This window comes from Scyliorhinus torazame, chromosome 10 (genome assembly GCF_047496885.1).
Source record: "Scyliorhinus torazame isolate Kashiwa2021f chromosome 10, sScyTor2.1, whole genome shotgun sequence".
Taxonomy (NCBI): domain Eukaryota; kingdom Metazoa; phylum Chordata; class Chondrichthyes; order Carcharhiniformes; family Scyliorhinidae; genus Scyliorhinus; species Scyliorhinus torazame.
The window spans coordinates 104,624,016-104,645,687 of NC_092716.1; the positions used below are offsets into that span (position 1 = coordinate 104,624,016).

At 48.0% G+C, this 21,672-nt stretch overlaps 1 protein-coding gene across 1 annotated transcript in view; it reads right to left on the minus strand.

Moving 5' to 3' along the window:
• Nucleotides 1–21,672, minus strand: part of kiaa0895l — a 192,000-nt gene that overhangs the window by 165,020 nt on the left and 5,308 nt on the right. The window contains exon 2 of the mRNA XM_072518554.1: nucleotides 18,447–18,551. The gene's annotated coding sequence lies outside the window, so the exon portion shown is untranslated. The remainder of the gene's footprint in view (nucleotides 1–18,446; nucleotides 18,552–21,672) is intronic.

The window sequence follows — 21,672 nt, forward strand, 5'->3', positions numbered from 1 at the left end:
AAACATTCCAGGATTTTTGTGTTTCAGGTGGGATAGAGGGGGATGTAAAAGGGTGCAGCAGTTGCACAACTAGCTAAGGAGAATAGCACAGCTGTATTGAGGGAGGACACCTCAGAGTGCTCATGTAACGAGGCAATATGGGTAGAGCTCAGGAAAAGGAAGGGTGCAATCACAATGTTAGGGCTTTACTAGAGGCCTCCAAACAGACAGCGGGAGAGAGAGGAGCAGATGTGTAGGCAGATTTTAGAAAGGTGTAAAAGCAACAGGGTTGTTGTGCTGGGTTATTTTAACTTCCCCTATATTGACTGAGATTCACTTAGTGCTAGGTGCTTGGATGTGACAGAGTTTGTAAGGAGCATCCAGGAGGGCTTCTTGAAACAATATGTAAATAGTCCAACTAGGGAAGGGGCCTTACTGGATCTGGTATTGGGGAATGAACCCAGGGCCAGGTGGTTGAGTTTCAGTCGGGGAGCATTTTGGAAACAGTAACCATAATTCAGTAAGTTTTAAGGAACTTGTGGGTAAGGATAAGAGTATCCTTGGGTGAAGATGCTAAATTGGGGAAGGCTAATCACAACAATATTAGGCAGGAGCTGAAGAATCTAGATTGGAGGTGGATGTTTGAGGGTAAATCAACATCTGGCATGTTGGGAGACTTTCAATGTCAGTTGATAGGAATTTAGGACCGGTATGTTCCTGTGAAGAAGGATAAATAAGGCAAGTTTTGGGAACCTTGAATAGTGAGGGATATTGTGAGCATAGTCAAAAAGAAAAAGGAAGCATTTATAAGGGCTACAAAGGTGGGAACAGATGAAGCCTGTGAGGAATATAAGGAAAGTAGGAAGGAACGTAAACAAGGAGTCAGGAGGGCTAAAAGGAGTAACGAAAAGTCATCGGCAACCAGGATTAAGGAAAATCCCAAGGTTTTTTATAAGAATATAAAATGCAAGAGGGAGCACGGTGGCGCAGTGGGTTAGCCCTGTTGTCTCATGGCGCCGAGGTCCCAGGGTCGATCCCGGCTCTGGGTCACTGTCCGTGTGGAGTTTGCACATTCTCCCCGTGTTTGCATGGGTTTCGCCCCCACAACCCAAAGATGTGCAGGGTAGGTGGATTGTCCACGCTAAATTGCCACTCAATTGGAAAAAAATAATTGGGTATTATAAATTTTTTTTAAATAAATTAAAAAATAAAATGCAAGAGGGTAACCAGGGAAAGGGTTGGCCCACTCAACGACAGGGGAGGGAATCTATGTGTGGGACCAGAGGAAATGGGCAAGGTACTTAATGTGTACTTTGAGATCAGTATTCACCAAAGAGAAGGACCTGGAGGATAATGAGTCTGGGGAAGGATATGTAGATAGTCTGGGTCACATTGAGATCCTGTGAGCGTCTTGAGAAACATTAAGGTAGATAGGTTCCCAGGGCCTGATGGGAACTACTCCAGAATACTGAGGGAGACAAGGGAGGAAATTGCTGGGGCCTTGACAGGAATCTTTGTATCCTCACTGGCTACAGGTGATGTCCCAGAGGACTGGAAAATAGCCAATGTTGTTCCTTTATTTAAGAAGGGTAGAAAGGATAATCCAAGAAATTACAGGTCGGTGACCCTTATGTCAGTGGTAGGGAAACTATTAGAAAGGATTCTTCGAGACAGGATTTATTCCCATTTGGAAGCAATGGGACATATTAGCGAGAGGCCGAATGGTTTTGTGAAGGAGAGGTTGTGTCTCACTAACTTGATCAAGTTTTTCGAGGGAGTGACGAAGATGATTGATGAAGGTAGGGTAGTGGATGTTGTCTACATGGGCTTCGGTAAGGCCTTTGACAAGGTGCCTCATGGCAGACTAGTACAGTCGGTGAAGTCACATTAGATCAGAGGTGAGCTGGCAAGATGGATACAGAACTGGCTCAGTCAAAGAAGACAGAATAGCAATGGAAGGATGCTTTTCTGAATGGAGGACTGTGACTAGTGGTGCTCAACAGGGATCAGTGCTGGGACCTTTTCTGTTTGTAGTACATATAATTGATTTGGAGGAAAATGTAACTGGTCTGATTAGTAAGTTTGCGGATGACACAAAGGTTGGTGGAATTGCGGATAGCGATGAGGACTGTCAGAGGATACAGCAGGCTATAGATCGATTAGAGATTTGGGCGGGGAGATGGCAGATGGAGTTTAATCCGGATAAATGTGAGGTAATGCATTTTGGAAGGTCTAATACAGGTGGGAAATATACAGTAAATGACAGAACCGTTAAGAGTATTGACAGACAAAGGGATCTGGGTGTACAGGTCCACAGGTCACTGAAAGTGGCAGCGCAGGTGGAGAAGGTAGTTAAGAAGGGATACGGCATGCTTGCCTTCATCGGACGGGGCATTGAATATATAAATTGGCAAGTCATGCTGCAGCAGTACAGAACCTTTGTACGGCCACATTTGAAATGTGGTGTTCAATTCTGGTTGCCAAACTACCAGAAGGACGTGAAGGATTTGGAGAGGGTACAGAAGAGGTTTACCAGGATGCTGTCTGGTCTGGAGGGTATTAGCTATGAGGAGAGGTTGGATAAACTCGGTTTGTTCTCACTGGAACGATGGAGGTTGAGGGGTGACCTGATAGAAGCCTACAAAATTATGAGGGGCATGGATAGAGTTGATAGTCAGAAGCTTTTTCCCAGAATGGAAGAGTCAATTACTAGGGACATAGGTTTAAGGTGCGAGAGGTAAAGTTTAGAAGAGATATGTGAGGGAAGTTTTTACACAGAGGGTAGTGGGTGCCTGGATCCTGCTGCCAGAGGAGGTGATGGAAGCAGGTACAATAGTGGCGTTTAAGGGGTGTCTTGACAAATACATGAATAAGATGGGAATAGAGGGATGTGGATCCCAGAAGTGTAAAAGGTTTCAGGTTAGACAGGCATCATGATCGGCGCAGGTTTGGAGGGCCGAGTGGCCTGTTCCTGTGCTGTACTTTTGTTTGTTCTTTCTCCTTTGGTCTATATTTATATCGGCTCACACACTCGTGGTTGGGGGTTCTAACGTCAATCTATAATTCAGAAAACTCCAAAATCTGGAAATGCTTTGGTCCAAGCACTCCAGACTGGAGAGGTAGCGTATTCGGGACCGATGCTGGTTTTGTACTTCATTCCACGTGGTTGTGAGGTCAAAGTTGGATTTTAAACTTTCCTCTTGTGCAGTTGATGGGAAGACAGCTGTTAGATTTTGAACATTGTTTTGTTATGTCCATTAATAGAATTAAAATGTTTCAGTCAGTAGGAATTATTTCACAGCTGTTCGCTCAAAATGGTAGCCCACAGTGATGAAAAAAGCAAATTATATTTATACAGCATCTTTCACAATCCTGGGGGAGATGGTGGTGTAGTGGTAATGTTACTAACAATCCAGAGACCTAGGCAAGTACACTCAGGGCAGGAGTTCAAATCCCACTGGTGGAGATTTAACTAATAGTAATGGTGATTGTGAATCAATCGTCCTTTGGGGGTAGAGGATGGCAGATGGTAGAGGGGACAGTTCTTAGTTGAACTGGAGTTTCCACAGCTGGAGGAAGAGAAGAGGCACGCACTTGTGGAACCCCTGGGGCTGAGGGAGATATTGGACAGTATAAGGGGTATGAAGTCAGGGAAAGTCCTGGGGCCCGATGGCTACCCGGCAGAATTTTATAAGGAGTTCGCGACGGACCTGTCACCACATCTCTTGGGGGCGCTTAATGAGGCGTTGGAGAAAGGGGAGCTGCCGGAAACGATGACGCAGGCAACAATCACATTAATACCTTAAAGGGGGAAGGCCCGTTGGAATGTGAGTCATATTGGTCCATATCGCTGTTAAATACAGACGTGAAAGTGGCGGGAAGGATAGAAGGGTTTGTCCTGGGGGTGTTGTGGAGGACCAAACAGGCTTCGCAAATGGCAGGCAGCTTTCTAGTAATGTAAGAAGGCTGTTAAATGTGATTATGACTCCGTCAGGAGCTCAGGTACGGGAGGTAGTGGTGTCCATGGATGCGGAGAAGGCATTTGACCAGGTGGAGTGGTACCTGTTTGAGGTCCTGGGAAGGTTTGGGTTTGGGCTGAAGTCTGTAGTATGGGTGCGCCTGTTATATGTGGCACCAAGGGTGAGTGTGCGGTCCAATGACATGGGTTCACGGAACTTTGAACTAAACAGGAGAACAAGGCAGGGGTTTGCGCTGTCTATAGAGCCTCTGGCAATGGCTCTTAGTGGGTTGGCAGAGTGGCTAGAGATTACGAGGAAACGAAGGGAGCATCGGGTGTCGCTCTATGCTGACGACACATTATTGAATGTTACGGACACGCTGGAGAGCATGGAGAGGATCATGGGCCTGTTGGGGACACTTTGTGCGTTCTCGGGATATAAGCTAAATGTAGAGAAAAGCGAAGTGTTGGATTGGATTGGATTGGATTGGATTTGTTTCTTGTCACGTGTACCGAGGTACAGTGAAAAGTATTTTTCTGCAAGCAGCTCAACAGATCATTAAGTACGTGGGAAGAAAAGGAATAAAAGAAAATACATAATAAGGCAACACAACATATACAATGTAACTACATAAGCACTGGCATCGGATGAAGCATACAGGGTGTAGTGTTAATGAGGTCAGTCCATAAGAGGGTCATTTAGGAGTCTGGTGACAGTGGGGAAGAAGCTGTTTTTGAGTCTGTTCGTGCGTGTTCTCAGACTTCTGTATCTCCTGCTCGATGGAAGAGGTTGGAAGAGTGAGTAAGCCGGGTGGGAGGGATCTTTGATTATACTGCCCGCTTTCCCCAGGCAGCGGGAGGTGTAGATGGGGTCAATGGATGGGAGGCAGGTTCGTGTGATGGACTGGGCGGTGTTCATGACTCTCGGAAGTTTCTTGCGGTCCTGGGCCGAGCAGTTGCCATACCAGGCTGTGATGCAGCCCGATAGGATGCTTTCTATGGTGAAGACATTGTTATGGATTTCTAATGTTCCCGGTGAATGAGTTGGGTCGGTGAGCCAATGTAGGGATATTGCCATTTAAGCTGGCTAGGGACAGGTTTACATTCCTGGGGATTCAGGTAGCGATGGAATGGGCGATGCTTCACAAATGGAATTTCACAAATCTGGGGGAGGAGGCTAGGGAGAATCTCAAGAGGTGGGACTCGCTGCACTTGACTTTGGCAGGGAGGGTCCAAGTGGTAAAGATGAACATTCTGCTGAGGTTCCTGTTCATACTCCAGACACTCCTGAGGCTATGTCCCCAGCCCAGCGTGGAAATGGTGGTGTTTTACACCAGAAAACATGGCGTAAAACAGCTGGGCACTAGCATGCTGGCAGCGTAGAGCACCCGGCTCTAGCTGCCGATGCGGCCCGGAGAATTGCTGGGTCCGTGGCCGCGCATGCGCATGCCGGCGGCCTGCAGCAGCCGCGCCGTGCTACATGGCGGCGGGCGCTCGTAGAGCCGGCCTGAGAAATAGTGCCCCCCTTTGGCCAGCTCGTGTGCCCTGGACCACCCCCCAACTGTGCCCCCAGCCCTGATAAAGTCCCACCTGCCCGCGGATCGGCCCTCCCCCGACTGTGGCAGCACTGGACTGAGTTTGCAGCCGCCACGCCGAGTTCCTGACAGATGAGACCACACGCGACTGAGGCCGTCGATACGTCACGCTACTTTGGAGTGGACGGCGCATCGAGAAAGCGTCGCTGCATCAATTTGGTTGGGAAGTTTGATTCTCCGGCCGATCGCCGAACACGATTTTGGCGTTGCCAACCGGAGAATCCAGCCCCCGATCTTTATACCGAAGGCCTTCTTTCGGAAACTGGACACAATTATTGCGGACTTTGTATGGGCAGGGAAGGTGCCAAGGGTTAAGAGGACTCTGTTACAGAGGCAGAAAGGAGGGTTGGCGTTGCCGAACCTTATACATTACTATTGGGCGAACGTTGAGAAGGTGAGACGATGGTGGGAAGGAGGGGGGGTAGAATGGGTTAGGATGGAGGAAGAATCCTGTAAGGGGTCCAATTTAAGGTCTATGGTGATGGCAGCATTGCCATTGGCAGCGCGAAGATACTCGGGGAGCCCGGTGATGCAGTCCACGGTGAAGTCTTGTTAACGCTGTTGTGTGAAAACCAGGGTTTCATGCCAGGGTGGGTAGATGGCACTTTTAGGAAGTGTAAAGAAGTGAAGCTGGTTAAGTTAAGGGATTTGTATCTGGAAGAAGGGTTTGCCAGTATAGATACATTGAAGGAGAGGGTAGAGCTCCCAAGAGGAAGTAAGTTTAGTTCCCTGCTGGTAAGGGATTTCGCGTGGAAGTTTTGGAAAGAGTTCCTCAGGTTGCTGAGCTACATCCTGCTGGAGTGACCGTTGCTTCCAGATATGGAAGGGGAGGGCAGGTTCGGAGACATATACAGGTAGTAGGGAGGTAAGTGGGTGGTGAAGGTTAAGGAGAAGTGGGAAGGGGAGCTGGAAGGGGAGATAAACTAGGGAGTATGGAGTGAGGCGCTACGAAGGGTAAATGCGACTTCTTTGTGTGCAAGGTCGTACACAGGGTACATATAGTGGTGATATGCATCACTGTAAAGACACAAGGGGTTAATGTAAATACATGTAGACTAGCTAGACACTAGAGGGAGCACCAGAGACATGGCACACAGACACTCAACCAATAAAACAGTTAGATAGGACACGACCAATTAACGATACACACAGAGGTGACACGACCACAGGAGGGCATTACACCAACCCATATATAAAGGACACAGCACACATGATCTTCCTCTTTCCAGTGGAGACAGTCAGTGAGTAGAGTCACAGAGTTGATTCAATATTACACCCACCATGTGGATTGTAGCAGACTGGTTAGTCAGCCTGAGTAGCTATAGAAGGATTAACATTGGTGGCGAACCAGAGTAGGAGAAGTGTAAATAGTTTAATGAACATGTTGAAGTTATCTCCACGTCTGAACCTTCCTTTGTCAAGTGCACCACAAGGAAGCCGCTTATGCTACGCCTAGAGCATAACAAGACATGGTACCAGAGTGAACTGTTTCAATCCATATAGCTAAAACTCAGCGTACAGTGACAACCAGCAACAATACCCAGGCAAGAGGTTTGGGATCCCGTTTCCGCAGCAGCTCCAGTGCAACGGCGATCTCCGCGAAAACTGGCGGGCATTCCAGCAAGGTTTGAAATCTTCCTGGTAGCAGCCGAACTACAAGACGGGGCCGATGCTAAAAAGACAGAGCTTCTGCTCACCATCGCCGGTGCCAGAGCAGAAGAAATCTTTTAAAAATTCAAGTTCTCCAAAGGGCAAAACAGAAGCGACTTCCAGGCAGTCCTGGACAAATTCGGCAAATACTGTGAGGAAAACACACTCCAACCAGCTGAAAACGGTAAGAGAAGCGCCAGTACTCACCACGAGGCCGAGATCCCGGAGCAGAGAACAAATTTGCTTGGCGGCCAGCTTTGTAAAGGTACTGCACATGCGCAGTTTGCACATGCGCAGTTGCGCGAGAAGCGCACAGAAGGGGACGGTCCCAGTCCAGGAACAGCGATATGCGCATGCGCAAACGCTTCCTACGTCTGACGTCACATGCGTCATGACGTCAGAGGCTCCGGACCACGCCCATTTAAAGGGGAAATGCCCCAAATCACAAAAAAAATCTCTTAAAGCCATAAAACAAGCTTCTTTCACCTGGAATGACAGCACAATGCCTCAAATTCAACCAGGAACTGAAATTAACCTCCGCAAAACAAGCAGTTAGCACCACCCAAAGCGATGACACAGACCTTGAATACTACGACACCGGCCTTTATTTTTTTCTCTGGACATCGCAAGCCCCATGCCAGTTCCGACACAAACAGTGATGATATGGTCCTAGAGGATTACGACTCGGACGAAGGTTTTTTAATTAGGAATGGTGAGCCCCGTACTGAATCCGACGCAGACGCGGATTCGTTCTTCGGATTTGAAGATCTTCAGCCCAGCAGATATGACATCCCAACTCGTGAGTGCAGGATGATGCTGTGGCCTGACACCAAGAGACAGAGAGCGGTACAAGCCCATAGAGAGCGGCCTGCTGCCGCACAGAGAGTAGTCCACGCACCGCGAAGGGTTCCCGACTCCACGATAGAAGACACGCAAGACTCCACACTACAGTCCTTACGTGAACAAGAAGTGACTCCAGTGTCACAAGCCTCCACAGCGAGCTTGTGGACAGACTCCACGATAGAAGCAATGCAAGACTCCAAAGCGCAGTCCTTGCAGGAACAAGACCATGAGGGTCCAGCAACCTCCTCTGACCAACTAGCAGCAGACGATGCAAGTCTGCCATGCTCAAGTAAACAGCAAAGTGACTATGACAGTCCAAGCCCAAATGAACAACACAGCGACTATGATGGTCCACCCACATTGTCTGAGCCACAAGGAGAAGACTCTGACAGTATACCCAGCCCAAGTGAACAACAAGAAGTTACTGAGGCTCTATCCATTCTATGTGAGACGAGTGACGACAACATCCCACTTCCCATACAAGATGTGCAATGTGACAGACCTTAGCTAGTGTGTACAGAGGCACTCGACGATCACTGTGAGACCACTGGTGACTCCGGTGACACCACGTTACTCCAAACCTCAATCGCTCGAACCTCTCCACCAGTCAATGTTCCGACTCCAGACGTGGAGCTTCAAGAAATCTCAGCTGACTCCAGTGAACCTGCTAAGACTCCGGACGGGGAGCACCAACAAACCAACACTGACTCAGTTAAAACAGACCAGACTCCAGATGGGGAGCAACCAAACGTCGACTCTGATTCACGTAAGCCGGACTTTACTCCAGACAGGGAGTGCCGTAAACTCAGTGACGGCACGCTCAGGGTGACGACGACGACAGGAGATGGATCACTTGACAATTACACTGCGTCAGTAATAACAAGTAGTGGCTACAGTCCAAGAGGAATACACCAATATTCAGCACAGCTATATCCTTCCAAGCCATACCCACACATTCTTTCCACACCAGCAGTGCAGTCAATGACAGCTTATGCTGGACAAACCCAGTATTCAGGAATGCAGCAGCCAGCAGTCTATGCAGCATATTCTCAAATAGGCCAGCACTACGGATCGCCCACTTATGGAATCAAGACCGAAGGAGGACTACCGCAAGCGCAATCTGCACTGCAAACTGGATGCCTTAGTTACAACCCAGGATTTGCTGCACCCCAACCTGGCCAAATGGCATATTCCTATCAGATGCAAGGTTCTAGTTTCACACCATCACCCGGTATTTATGCGAGCTGCAATTCTGTTGTTTGTCGTGGGGGATGAGGAGGGGGAGGGAGAGGGAGGGCATAAAAGAGGAAAAGTTTGTAGAAACTGTGTAGCTGTGTGTTGGGAAGTTTGTTTCTCGAATTGTTCATGTGTTGTAACTTTTCATATACGTTTGGAATAAAATACTTTTTTAATAAAAGAAGGCTAATGGAAGGCTAATGAGAGGAACCAAACATAAAAGTAAGGCTTTGACAAAAGTCATCCAGATTTGAAACATTGGCTCCCTTCTGTCCCCACAGATGCTGTCATATCTGCTGAGATTGTCCAGTATTTTCTGTTTTTGTATAAAAACAAGGCTATTAATCATCAATTATCAGGGCAGCATGGTAGCATTGTGGATAGCACAATTGCTTCACAGCTCCAGGGTCCCAGGTTCGATTCCGGCTTGGGTCACTGTCTGTGCGGAGTCTGCACATCCTCCCCGTGTGTGCGTGGGTTTCCTCCGGGTGCTCCGGTTTCCTCCCACAGTCCAAAGATGTGCGGGTTAGGTGGATTGGCCATGATAAATTGCCCTTAGTGTCCAAAATTGCCCTTAGTGTTGGGTGGGGTTACTGGGTTATGGGGATAGGGTGGAGGTGTTGACCTTGGGTAGGGTGCTCTTTCCAAGAGCCGGTGCAGACTCGATGGGCTGAATGGCCTCCTTCTGCACTGTAAATTCTATGATAATCTATGAATTATACAGGGTTTTTGTGAGACAACATCGTGAGTACCGTATGCAGTTTTGGTCTCCTTAATTAAGGAAGGTCGCAAATGTAATGGAAGTGATTCAGTGGAGGTTTACTAGATTAATTCCTGGAATGAGCGGGTTGTCTTTGAGGAAAGGTTGGACAGACTGGGCTTGTTTCCACTGGAGTTTAGAAGAGCGAGGGGTGACTTTATTGAAGTATATATTATAGAATCTCTGTGCAGAAGGAGGTCATTCAGCCCATCGAGTCTGCACCGACCCTTGGAAAAAGCACCCTACCTAGGCCCACACCTCCACTCTATTCCTGTAACCCATTAACATCACCTAATTGTTTGGACACTAAGGCGCAATTTTTGCATGGTCAATCCATCTACCCTGCACAAATTTGGACTGTGCGAGGAAATCAGAGCACCCGGAGGAAACCCACGCAGACACGGGAAGGAAGTGCAAACTCCACACGGACAATCACCCGTGGCCAAAATTGAACCTGAGTCCCTGGCGTTGTGAGGCAACAGTGCTAACTACCGTGCCACCACGCAGCCCCTAAGATCCTGAATGATATTGACAAGGTGGATGTGGAAAGGATCTTTCCTCTTGTGGGAGAGCTCAGAGATAGGATGCGTTGTTTTAAAATTAGGCGTTGCCCTAATGGGCCAGAGATTAGGAGAAATACTTTCTTTGAAGATTGTGTGAATTTGGAACTCTGCCTCAGAAAGCAAGGGAGGCAGGAACATTGAACATTTTTAAGGTGGCGTTAGATAGATTCTTGTTTGGCAAGGGAATCAACGGTTATTGGGGGTTAGATGGGAATGTGGAATTTGAAATACAAACAGATCTGCCATTATCTTATTGAATGGCGGAGCAGGCTCAAAGAGCTGAATGGCCTACTTCTGCTCCTATTTCATATGTTTGTATGACTTTGGCATGTCAGGAATTCCCATGTATGTGCACTAGTGGAGAATCGGTGACCGGCACAGCTACTGGTGCACCAGGCTGTTAAATCATCCGACCTTGAGGTTCAGGCCAGGGTTGCAGAAAAGAACCAATTTGTTTCGGAAATGAATTTTTGGGATCTTTTCCCAGGGATGGTACAATGTCAATGATCTCACTGATGGGTTTGAAGTTTTGGCTGGATTGTTTAGCCTCCCCAGCATGACAGATTCCTGAGATATATATCAGGAATATACATCAGGGGCACATTCACCTACCATTCGACTGCAAATCAGGGAACCAGCATCTAACATAAGGAGAGGTTCCCAGTGAGCTCGATCCCGACATGAATACCAGGATTAGCGGGAAAAAGTGTAACTGCAGATATGAAACTTTACGGGTTTATATTATGACAGTAAGCTTTAAAGATGAAAAACAGCTGAAGCTGTGAACAAACACCAAATAACTCAAATATCATGCTAGCCGATCTCCTGTGGCATTGCTCATAGTGAGAGAGAACATCATACCCATGATTTCCTCAGAAGTTTCCAATCTGGGATATAACATCGCGGATGGGGCAGTGAGAAAATTCAGGCATACCGCAATAACACAGGATGGGAAATCAAAGGACACATCGCCCCAGGGCCAATCTCACACACTTCTGATCTTGGGTTAGGGCGTAGCACTGGTTGGTCACGTCATTGGTGTTGTGTTGGGTGTTCTGATGCACAAATGATCCAACACGGCTGTAGATGGTACAACTCTGTTTTATTGTCGAAACAACGGTAACAACTAACTACTGGCTTGGGTACGTGCTTCACCAGCTAACTTGTGGACCCAGCCCTATCACTATCTTAGTGAGGCACTCAGCACATGGTCTATGTCTGAGTGGCACGCTGGGAGCTCTGTGCTCTGAGCTATCTCCTGGTAGAATGAGCGGGAACTGTGGTGTTCCCTGTTTTATAGTGCATGTGCTCTCACTGGTGATTGGCTGCGATGTTGTGTGTGTGTTGGTTGGTCCAACTACCTGTCCATCAGTGTGTGTGTGATTGCACCATGATATGCTGATGTGGATATCATGACATCCCCCCCTTTCACAAAGGATATGTGCCTACATGCTAATAAATAGAAATGTGTACTGAGTGCGTCTGAGTATGTGTGTGCAATATTTACAACATGTACATGAGGCTAAACTATATACAGAGGAAGGTGTCAGGTGCAACAGAACAACGAGGTTGTACCAATAACAGAACAAATGCAATCAACAAACGACGAGAGAAAACTTCTGGAACAATGAACAACAAGAAAAGAAATTCGTGAACAGTACTGTAAAACAATTCAGTGAGTCCAATGTGTTAACAGGCTCATAAATCAGGTCTCTCAGGTGGGCGACGAATTCGGGTTGACCGCCTCAAGGGTGGGTCAGGATCCACCAGCTGAGGAATGGGCCTGGCCACGGGCGAGAGAGGAAGAGGCAGGGTGGCAGGAAGCTCAAAAAAGTCGACATCAGGGACAACAGGAGGGCGTGGCACTGGTGCATGATCTCGTAGCGAGCGCGGAACCAGACGAAGGGCCCGCCGATTACGGCGGCGAATAGAGCCATCAGGCATATGAACCAGGAATGAGCGGGGAGCCACGTGGCGGAGAACCTCGGTGGTTGCCGACCAGCCACCCTCCGGTATGTGTATACGGACGTTGTCTTCAGGAGCCAGGGCAGGAAGATCAGTCGCCCGAGCGTCATGTGCCACCTTCTGCTGAGCACGCTGTTGTTGCATCCTTCGCAATACTGGAGCATGGTCAACGTCAGGAACATGAATGGACGGCACAGTGGTCCTGAGGGTGCGACCCATCAACAGCTGGGCTGGCAAGAGGCCCGTGGACAGTGGGGGCGAGCGATAGGCCAGCAGGGCTAAACAGAAGTCAGATCCGGCATCAGCCGCCTTGCAGAGGAGCCGCTTCACAATGTGGGTGACCTTTTCCGCCATGCCATTCGACTGAGGATGCAAGGGTCTGGACGTCACGTGGGTGAAGTTGTATGAAGTGGCAAAGGAAGACCATTCTTGACTCGCAAAGCAAGGCCCGTTGTCAGACATGACGGTGAGCGGAATTTCATGGCGAGCAAAGGTTTCTTTGCATGCCCGGATGACAACTGATGACGTTGTGTCGTGCAGGCGTATGACCTCAGGATAACTTGAGAAGTAGTCAATAAGAATAATGTGGTCCCTGCCGAGCGCATGAAAGAGGTCCACGCCCACTTCGCCCAGGGGGACGTGACCAACTCATGGGGCTGAAGGGTCTCAGGGGGTTGTGCCGGCTGAAACCTCTGGCAGGTGGGGCAGTTGAGCACCATGTTAGCGATGTCGTCGCTGATGCCCGGCCAGTACACAGCCTCTCGGGCCCTCCGCCTGCACTTTTCAACTCCGAGATGGCCTTCGTGCAGTTGTTCGAGGACAAGCCGGTGCATGCTGTGTGGGATCACGATCCGGTCCAACTTCAAGAGGACACCATCAACGACGGCCAAGTCGTCCCGGACGTTGTGGGCACTGCCCCTTGAGCCACCCTTCTGTCATGTGGTGCATCACACGTTGTAGAAGGGGGTCAGCTGCAGTCTCACGGCGAATGTGGGCCAGGCATGCATCAATGGCCGGCAGATTGGCTGATGTGAAAGCTACTTGTGCGTCGACCGGACAAACGAACCCCTCCGAGTCGGGCAGTGTGTTGACCGCCCCTGGACAGAGCATCTGCAATGATGAGATCCTTCCCCGGGGTGTAGACAAGTTGGAAGTCGTACCTCCGGAGCTTGAGAAGAATGCGCTGGAGGCGAAGGATCATGTCGTTGAGGTCCTTCTGAATGATGCCAACCAGGGGGCGATGGTCGGTCTCCACAGTGAACTGCGGAAGACCATATACATAGTCGTGAAACTTGTCGATGCCAGTCAACAGGCCTAGGCACTCCTTCTCAATCTGCGCATAGCGCTGTTCTGTGGGGGTCATGGCCCGCGACGCATAGGCGACCGGAGCCCATGATGCGGTGTCGTCCCATTGCAGGAGTACCGCCCCAATGCCAGACTGGCTGACATCAGTTGAGATCTTTGTTTCACATGTGGTATCGAAAAACGCCAGTGCCAGGGCGGTGGTGAGCTTGACCTTGAGCTCCTCCCATTCACTCTGGTGTGCGGGCAGCCACTGAAATTCAGTTGTCTTTTTGACCAGGTGGCGAAGAGCCGTTGTGTGCGAGGCAAGGTTAGGAATGAACTTCCCCAGGAAGTTGACCATCCCGAGACAGCGCAGCACTGCCTGCTTCTGTCTGACGGCTGCTGCATGGCTGCGATGGCTGCCACTTTGTCGGCATCCGGCCGCACACCCGACCGGGAGATGTGGTCCTCCAAAAACGTTAGCTCGGTCTGGCCAAAAGAGCACTTGGCTCGGTTAAGACGCAGGCCCTGATCTCGTATCCGTGCAAAGACACGCTGGAGACGACTGAAGTGCTCCTGTGGTGTGGTGGTCCAGATAATAACATCGTCTAAGGGTAGACGCGTACCCCTTCGATGCCCTCCATCATCTGTTCCATGATGCGATGGAATACTTCGGAGGCCGAAATGATGCCAAATGGCATCCTATTGTAGCGGTATCTGCCAAATGGAGTGTTGAAAGTGCACAGTGATGGACTGATCCAATTGAATCTGCCAAAAGCCCTTTGAGGCATCAAGCTTGGTGAATATTTTTGCCCAAGCCATTTCACTCGTGATTTCTTCTCGTTTGGGTATGGGGTAGTGTTCCCTCATAATGTTGTGATTCAAATCTTTTGGGTCAATACAGATCCGGAGCTCGCCGGAGGGCTTCTTGACGCACACCATGGCGTTGGCTCCGTGACCCGGGAAAGCACTCCTTGGTTCTGCAGGTCCTGCAGCTGCTGCTTGAGGCGGTCCTTGAGTGGTGCTGGGACCCTATGAGGTGCGTGAATGACCGGGGTGACGTCCTTTTTGAGTGTATTTTGTACGTGTAGGGCAGTGTGCCCATGCCCTCGAAAACCTCCTGGTTGTGCGCGAGGAGTGAGTGGAGCTGCGCCCTAAAGTCTGCATCCAGGAAATCGGATGTGTACCCGCTGAACGAGGTGGAGGATCTTGCACGCCTGTGCGCCTAACAGAGAGTCCTTCGAGGATCCTACGATTTCAAATGATAATGTGGCTTTGTGTGAGTTGTGTGTAACATCAAGCTGGCAGGACCCCGTGGCCGGGATGATGTTTCCATTGTAGTCAACCAGCTGATAGTGGGATGGCAGAATTGGTGGTTTAACCTTCAAGGTCTGGAAGGCTGACCATGCGAGGAGATTGGCGGAGGCACCAGTGTCCAGGCAAAATGTGATCTAGGATCGGTTGACCGTTAGGGTGGCGCACCACTCATCGCCCGGATCAATGCTGTGCACTGGCAGCGGCTGGTGGTTCCGACTTGGGGACATCCGGTTCTTGTGGATTACCGCAACGCGGAAGGGCTCCCTGTCTTCGGTATCGCTGGTCTGCATACTATTTGGATATGACTCAGTGTAGGGGGGCTGAATCGCCCACACGTCCCGGCGAGGCTGGCGGAATTGTTGTGAGTTGGCAGGTTGAGCTGCTCGACAGCAGGCAGCATAGTGGCCCATCCTGCCACAGCGAAAGCATTGTCACGCTTTGGCCGGACAGTGCCGCTTTAAGTGGGCGGGGCCACAGTTGCCGCACGCCGTTTTGCATGGCGTTTGTTGCGTTCGTTGCACCACCGCGCGTGCACAGTGCGGTCCTGCGTAGAGCGCGCCTGCGCATCACGTCCCTCTGCGTCAACGTCCCCTCTTTTGGCGCGTACAAGCGCGGGAGGCCTCGGAAAGCGCGCGAAATGGCCGCCCTCGTCCGGACCGCGGGCCGGGAGGAACTCGATCGACTGGACCTGCTCCGCCTCGCAGGACCCGTGCCGTGCCATTTCAGCCGCCTGGATTTGGGAGTACCGGCTGGTCGCGTTCTCATGGAGGACGCAGGTCTCGATGGCAGTCGCTAGGGTGAGGCGCTTTATTTTAAGGAGCTGCTGGCGTAGGGTATCCGAGGTGACCCCAAAAACTATCTGATCCCGAATCATGGAGTCGGAGGTGGCCTCATAGCCACAGGACTGCGCGAGGATACGGAGGTGTGTCAAATAAGATTGGAAAGGCTCATCCTTACCCTGCAGGCGCTGCTGGAAAAGCTCTCGAAGCTCTCATTGACTTCCACGCTGAAGTGTTCCTCGAACTTCAGAAGCACCGTCTTATATTTTGTTTTGTCCTCGCCTTCCGCGAATCCTAGGGAGTTATGGATGTGGATGTCGTGTTGCCCCGCCGTGGAGAGGAGGAGGGCGATCTTCCTGGTGTCCGATGCATTCTCCCTGTCTGTCTGTGGCTTCTACAAAGAGCTGGAAGCGCTGTTTAAACAGCTTCCAGTTTATGCCGAGATTACCAGCGATTCGGAGCGACTGCGGCGGGCTGATGTTTTCCATGGAGCAGGATGGCGGATTTCTGAAAGGGTGCAGGTAGGTCTCACAGTCGCTGGTTAGCTTCCACTACTGGTATCATGTCGTGTTGGGTGTTCTGATGCACAAATGATCCAACACGGCTGTAGATGACACAACTCTGTTTTATTGTCTAAACAACTAACTACTGGCTTGGGTACGTGCTTCACCAGCTAACTTGTGGACCCAGCCCTATCACTATCTTAGTAAGGCAATCAGCACATGGTCTATGTCTGAGTGGTGCGCTGTGAGCTCTGTGCTCTGAGCTATCTCCTGGTAGAATGAGCGGGAACTGTGGTGTTCCCTGTTTTATAGTGCGTGTGCTCTCACTGGTGATTGGCTGCGATGTTGTGTGTGTGTTGGTTGGTCCAACTGCCTGTCCATCAGTATGTGTGTGATTGCACCATGATATGCTGATCTGGATATCATGACAATTGGTTGCTCTTGGCATCTATGATAATACAGCCACAACCTTCATTTACATCACACATTTAATATAGAAAATATCCCAGCGCACTTTGCAGGGCTATTACCAGACAAAGAAGTGACATTGGGAGAAGCAATCAAAATCTTGTTAAACAAGTGGGTTTTAAAAGAACAGAATGAGACAGAGAGGTTTAGGGAGGGAATTCAAGAGACCGAGGTGTAGATCGCAGAAGATAAGGCTGGCTCGCTCTTGCGCAGACATGATAGGCTGAATTGCCTCCTCTGTTGTTACTTTCCCTGATTTCTATGAAGTCTTGACTGCCAGTGGTGGAGGGAAGTACATGGAGTTAGAGTTGGAGGAATTCAGTGTTCTTGGAGATTTGTGATGCTGGTGAAAGTTACAGACAAAATGTTGGGTTTATGATTAATGTAACAGTCTAACAGCAAAGCACAGATAAAGAGTAGCATGCGATAGTTAACATAGAAGGCTTTGGTGAAGAAGATAATGTCGATAATTTAATAAGGCTCGGGGAGTCTGAAGCAAGCAAAAGTAAACATTTATTTTACAAGAAATGATATACATGAGTAGAACCTCACTGGGTATTCTCTCTCTCTTGTCAGTCGATTCCAGACTGGCCGACCGTTTATACAAGTACGGATAAGCTACCCTGCCTCTAGTGGGAGAGCTCATACCCCTCAAGGAGCATGGGGAAAACAATCATCCCCACATCGTATGTCCATGTTGGTTATTACAGATACCACATATATGCATTGGACATAGAACCATAGAAAGGTTACAGAACAAAATAAAAAACATCTTTTGAAAAAAATAGCTGGCCTCTCTAATCGCACCTTCCAGCACCCGGCCTATAGCCTTGCAGGTTATGACACATTGGATATAGAACCAGGTACATTTTAAATGAGAAAGAGGGTTTTCTGCCTTCACCACCAAACTAAGCAGCAAATTCCAAACACTCACCATGCACTGGGTGAAGAGGTTTCCCCTCATGTCCCCTCTAATCCTTCTACCAATCACCTTAAGTGTGCCCCCCCCCCCCCCCCCCCCCCCCTGTAATTGACCTGCAAGAGGAAATTAGCACTTGGTTTAGATTAGGCTAATACAGGCTAAAAACGAGCAGTTCTGTTGTCAGCTTAAAAGGCAATTTAAGACACATCAAAGAGTAAAGAATTATGGCTAGCTCGGGGACTCCATGTCTGGTTAAGTTGTTATTATTGTGGGAAAGATGTGACATTTATAATGGTAAAAAATAATTTTATCTTTCACTGATGGGAAATGAAATGGTCTCCATGTCCCAGTGAAAATGATCTGGTGTAACATTGCCATCTACTGGTCTAGGTGCACATGACACACAAGGATAACATGACAGTAGACATTTTCAATGTTTAGCATGTCAAACGTATTGTAAACCTCAATAGTAAATGTATCTTTGTATTCTGTGTTCTTTAGTATATCTTAATTAATATGCTCCTTGAATTTTTTTGTTTTGTTTGTTTTCTTGGGTTTTACAATGAAAGATTTCATTACTACATTGCAGCCTGATCCAATTTCAGCACCTGGCTAGGTTCTTACTTGTTCCACACAGCTTCTAAATCTTTGGTTCACCATAATATAATCTATTTGGCTGCGATGGGCATCTGCTGGGATCTTCTATGTATGCAGTCTTCCTTTAGGTTGCTGAAAAAGAGTTTTGCTGTTACAAAATGGCTCGTTCGACAAAATTATAAAAAATTTAACCTATCTTGGTTTGTTGTACCTAAACCAGGTTATCCCTGTGACGGGGTAATCTTTCTCTTGCCCCACTCTTACATTCACGTCACTCATGGTCATTCGCACTTCACCTGACCTGGTGTATTTTGGAATTCTAGAATTTGATGCTAGAATGGAACTTTTCTAGGTATTTTTCGGAGTGATCTTGCGTTGGGTTAGACCTTGCTCACACTGAGATTGAAAAGCTTTCCTTATAACGTCATCATCGAGATTCTGTCAGAGGCAGGCCAGAAATAAACCTGCTTTATCATCAAGACTCCATTGTCACAGTTATGGCTCCTCACTCCCTGAATTAACTGTTGCATGTTCTTCCCCTGCTATCAACTTTCCATTTCCTCTCCATCTGATCTCACTCATAACAAGAAAGTCATCTAGGGGAGGCAGTGGTATAGTGATAATGTCACTGTTCTGGTTCTCCAGCAGGCCGAGGCAAATGTTCTTGGAGCCTGGCTTCAAATCGCACCATGACTGCTGGTGAAATTCAAGTGCAATTAATAAAAATCTGGAAATAAACAGTACCATGAAACCTTGTAGATTATTGGAAAAAGAGTCTTTTGGGGAAGGGACGCTGCCCATCCTTTCCTACTCTGGCCTACCTGTGACTCCAGACCCAGAGCAGTGTCGTCAACTATTAAATGCCCTTTGTGGGCAGTAGGCTGGCACAGTGGTTAGCACTGCTGCCTCACGGTGCTGAGGACCCGGGTTCGATTCCGGCCCCGGGTCACTGTCCGTGTGGAGTTTGCACATTCTCCCTGTGTCTTACCCTTACACACCCAAAGATGTGCAGGGTAGGAGGATTGGCCACGCTAAATTGCCCCTGAATTGGGAAAAAAAAGGATTGGGTACTCTAAATTTTTTTTTAAAATAAAATTAAATGCCCTCTCAAATGACTTAGCAAGCCACTCAGTTGCATAAATATTAATAAACCAATGTGGACAAATGTGTACACCATTATATAAAATGTTGAATGTGACACTAAGGTTATCAGAAGAATTGAAAGAGCAAGAGGTGCTTTCAACAAAAAGAATTCAACACTGACAACAAAAAGCATAGACCTGTGTGCAAGAAAACATGTGATTGAATGCTTGTTTAGTCAATACTTCCAGATGGCTGTGAAACCTGGACTGCATGTATCCAAATGATCAAAAGACTTGAAACCTGTGAAAAGTGGGCCTACAGAAGAATACTTATAATATCTCGGAAAGAAAGAGTGAATAATGAGTATTTCCCAGGTAGAATGAAATTCAGAAGAGGCATGATAGACATCACCTAGAACCAAAATGCTGTTACTTTGGCCATCTGATAAGAAGCAACAATATACACAGAACATCACTTGAACGCCACATCAATAGCAAAATGGGTAAAAGAATGTGCAAACATGAGCTATCATGAGGCAGTGAGGACAGATTGTTGTATGTAGAAGCAACTGCACAATATTGAATCCAACGCACATGGAAAAAAATTCCAGAGATGGCTGCTGGGAGAAACAGCAAATTGCCATGTTGATCCAGTCGGGATTGTGTGTCTGAGGTCAGGGCTGAGGCATGTTGTTTGACCATAGCAGCAAGAGATTGTTTCTACAGCTGATTGAAAGATAGTGCAAGAGGGAGGGATTCAAATTCCTGGGGCATTGGAACTGGTTCTGGGGGAGGTGGGACCAGTACAAACCGGACGGTCTGCATCTGGGCAGGACTGGAACCGATGTCCGAGGGAGGGTGTTTGCTAGAGCTGTTGGGGAGAGTTTAAACTAATGCGGCAGGGGGATGGGAACCGATGCAGGAAGTTGGAAGGTAGTAAAACAGGGACAGAAACAAAAGGCAGTAAGGGGGAAAGTGTAAGGCAGAGAAGCCATAGTCAAAAATCCAAAAGGGCGACAGTACAATGTACAGTGACTGAGGGGAGCTCAGTGAATAGGACCAGGAATACTAAAAGGAATAAAACGGGAAGTAAAAACATTAATGGTAAGCGACGCGGCAAGTTGTTACATGAAGATATGGGTTCAACGACAAGGAAAATTAGGAGAAAGGTTAAGAGGAAATATAACATAGGAGAGGTTACTGATCGAGGTGTTAAGATTCAGAACAGAGGTAAAAAAGCCAACATAAGTGTACTTTACCTGAATGCTCGTAGTATTCGGAATAAGGTAAATGAGTTGATGGCACAAATCATCGTGAATGACTATGATTTAGTGGCCATTACTGAAACATGGTTAAAGGATGGTCACGACTGGGAGTTAAATATCCGAGGGTATCAAACTATTCGGAAGGACAGAGTGGATGGTAAGGGAGGTGGTGTAGCTCTGTTATTTAAGGATGACATCTGGGCAATAGTAAGGGCTGACATCGGTGCTATGGAGGATAAGGTTGAATCCATTTGGGTGGAAATCAGGAATAGTAAGGCAAAAAAGTCACTGATAGGAGTAGTCTATAGGCTACCAAATAGTAACATTATGGTGGGGCAGGCAATAAACAAAGAAATAACTGATGCATGTAGAAATGGTACAGCAGTTATTATGGGGGATTTTAATCTACATGTCGATTGGTTTAACCAGGTCGGTCAAGGCAGCCTTGAGGAGGAGTTTATAGAATGTATCCGCGATAGTTTCCTAAAACAGTATGTAATGGAACCTACGAGGGAACAAGCGGTCCTAGATCTGGTCCTGTGTAATGAGACACGATTGATTCAGGATCTCATAGTTAGGGATCCTCTCGGAAGGAGCGATCACAATATGGTGGAATTTAAAATACAGATGTAGGGTGAGAAGGTAAAATCAAACACTAGTGTTTTGTGCTTAAACAAAGGAGATTACAATGCGATGAGAGAAAAACTAGCTAAGGTAGACTGGAAGCAAAGACTTTATGGTGAAACAGTTGAGGAACAGTGGAGAGCCTTCCAAGCGATTTTTCACAGTGCTCAGCAAAGGTTTATACCAACAAAAAGGAAGGACGGTAGAAAGAGGGAAAATCGACCGTGGATATCTAAGGAAATAAGGGAGAGTATCAAATTGAAGGAAAAAGCATACAAAGTA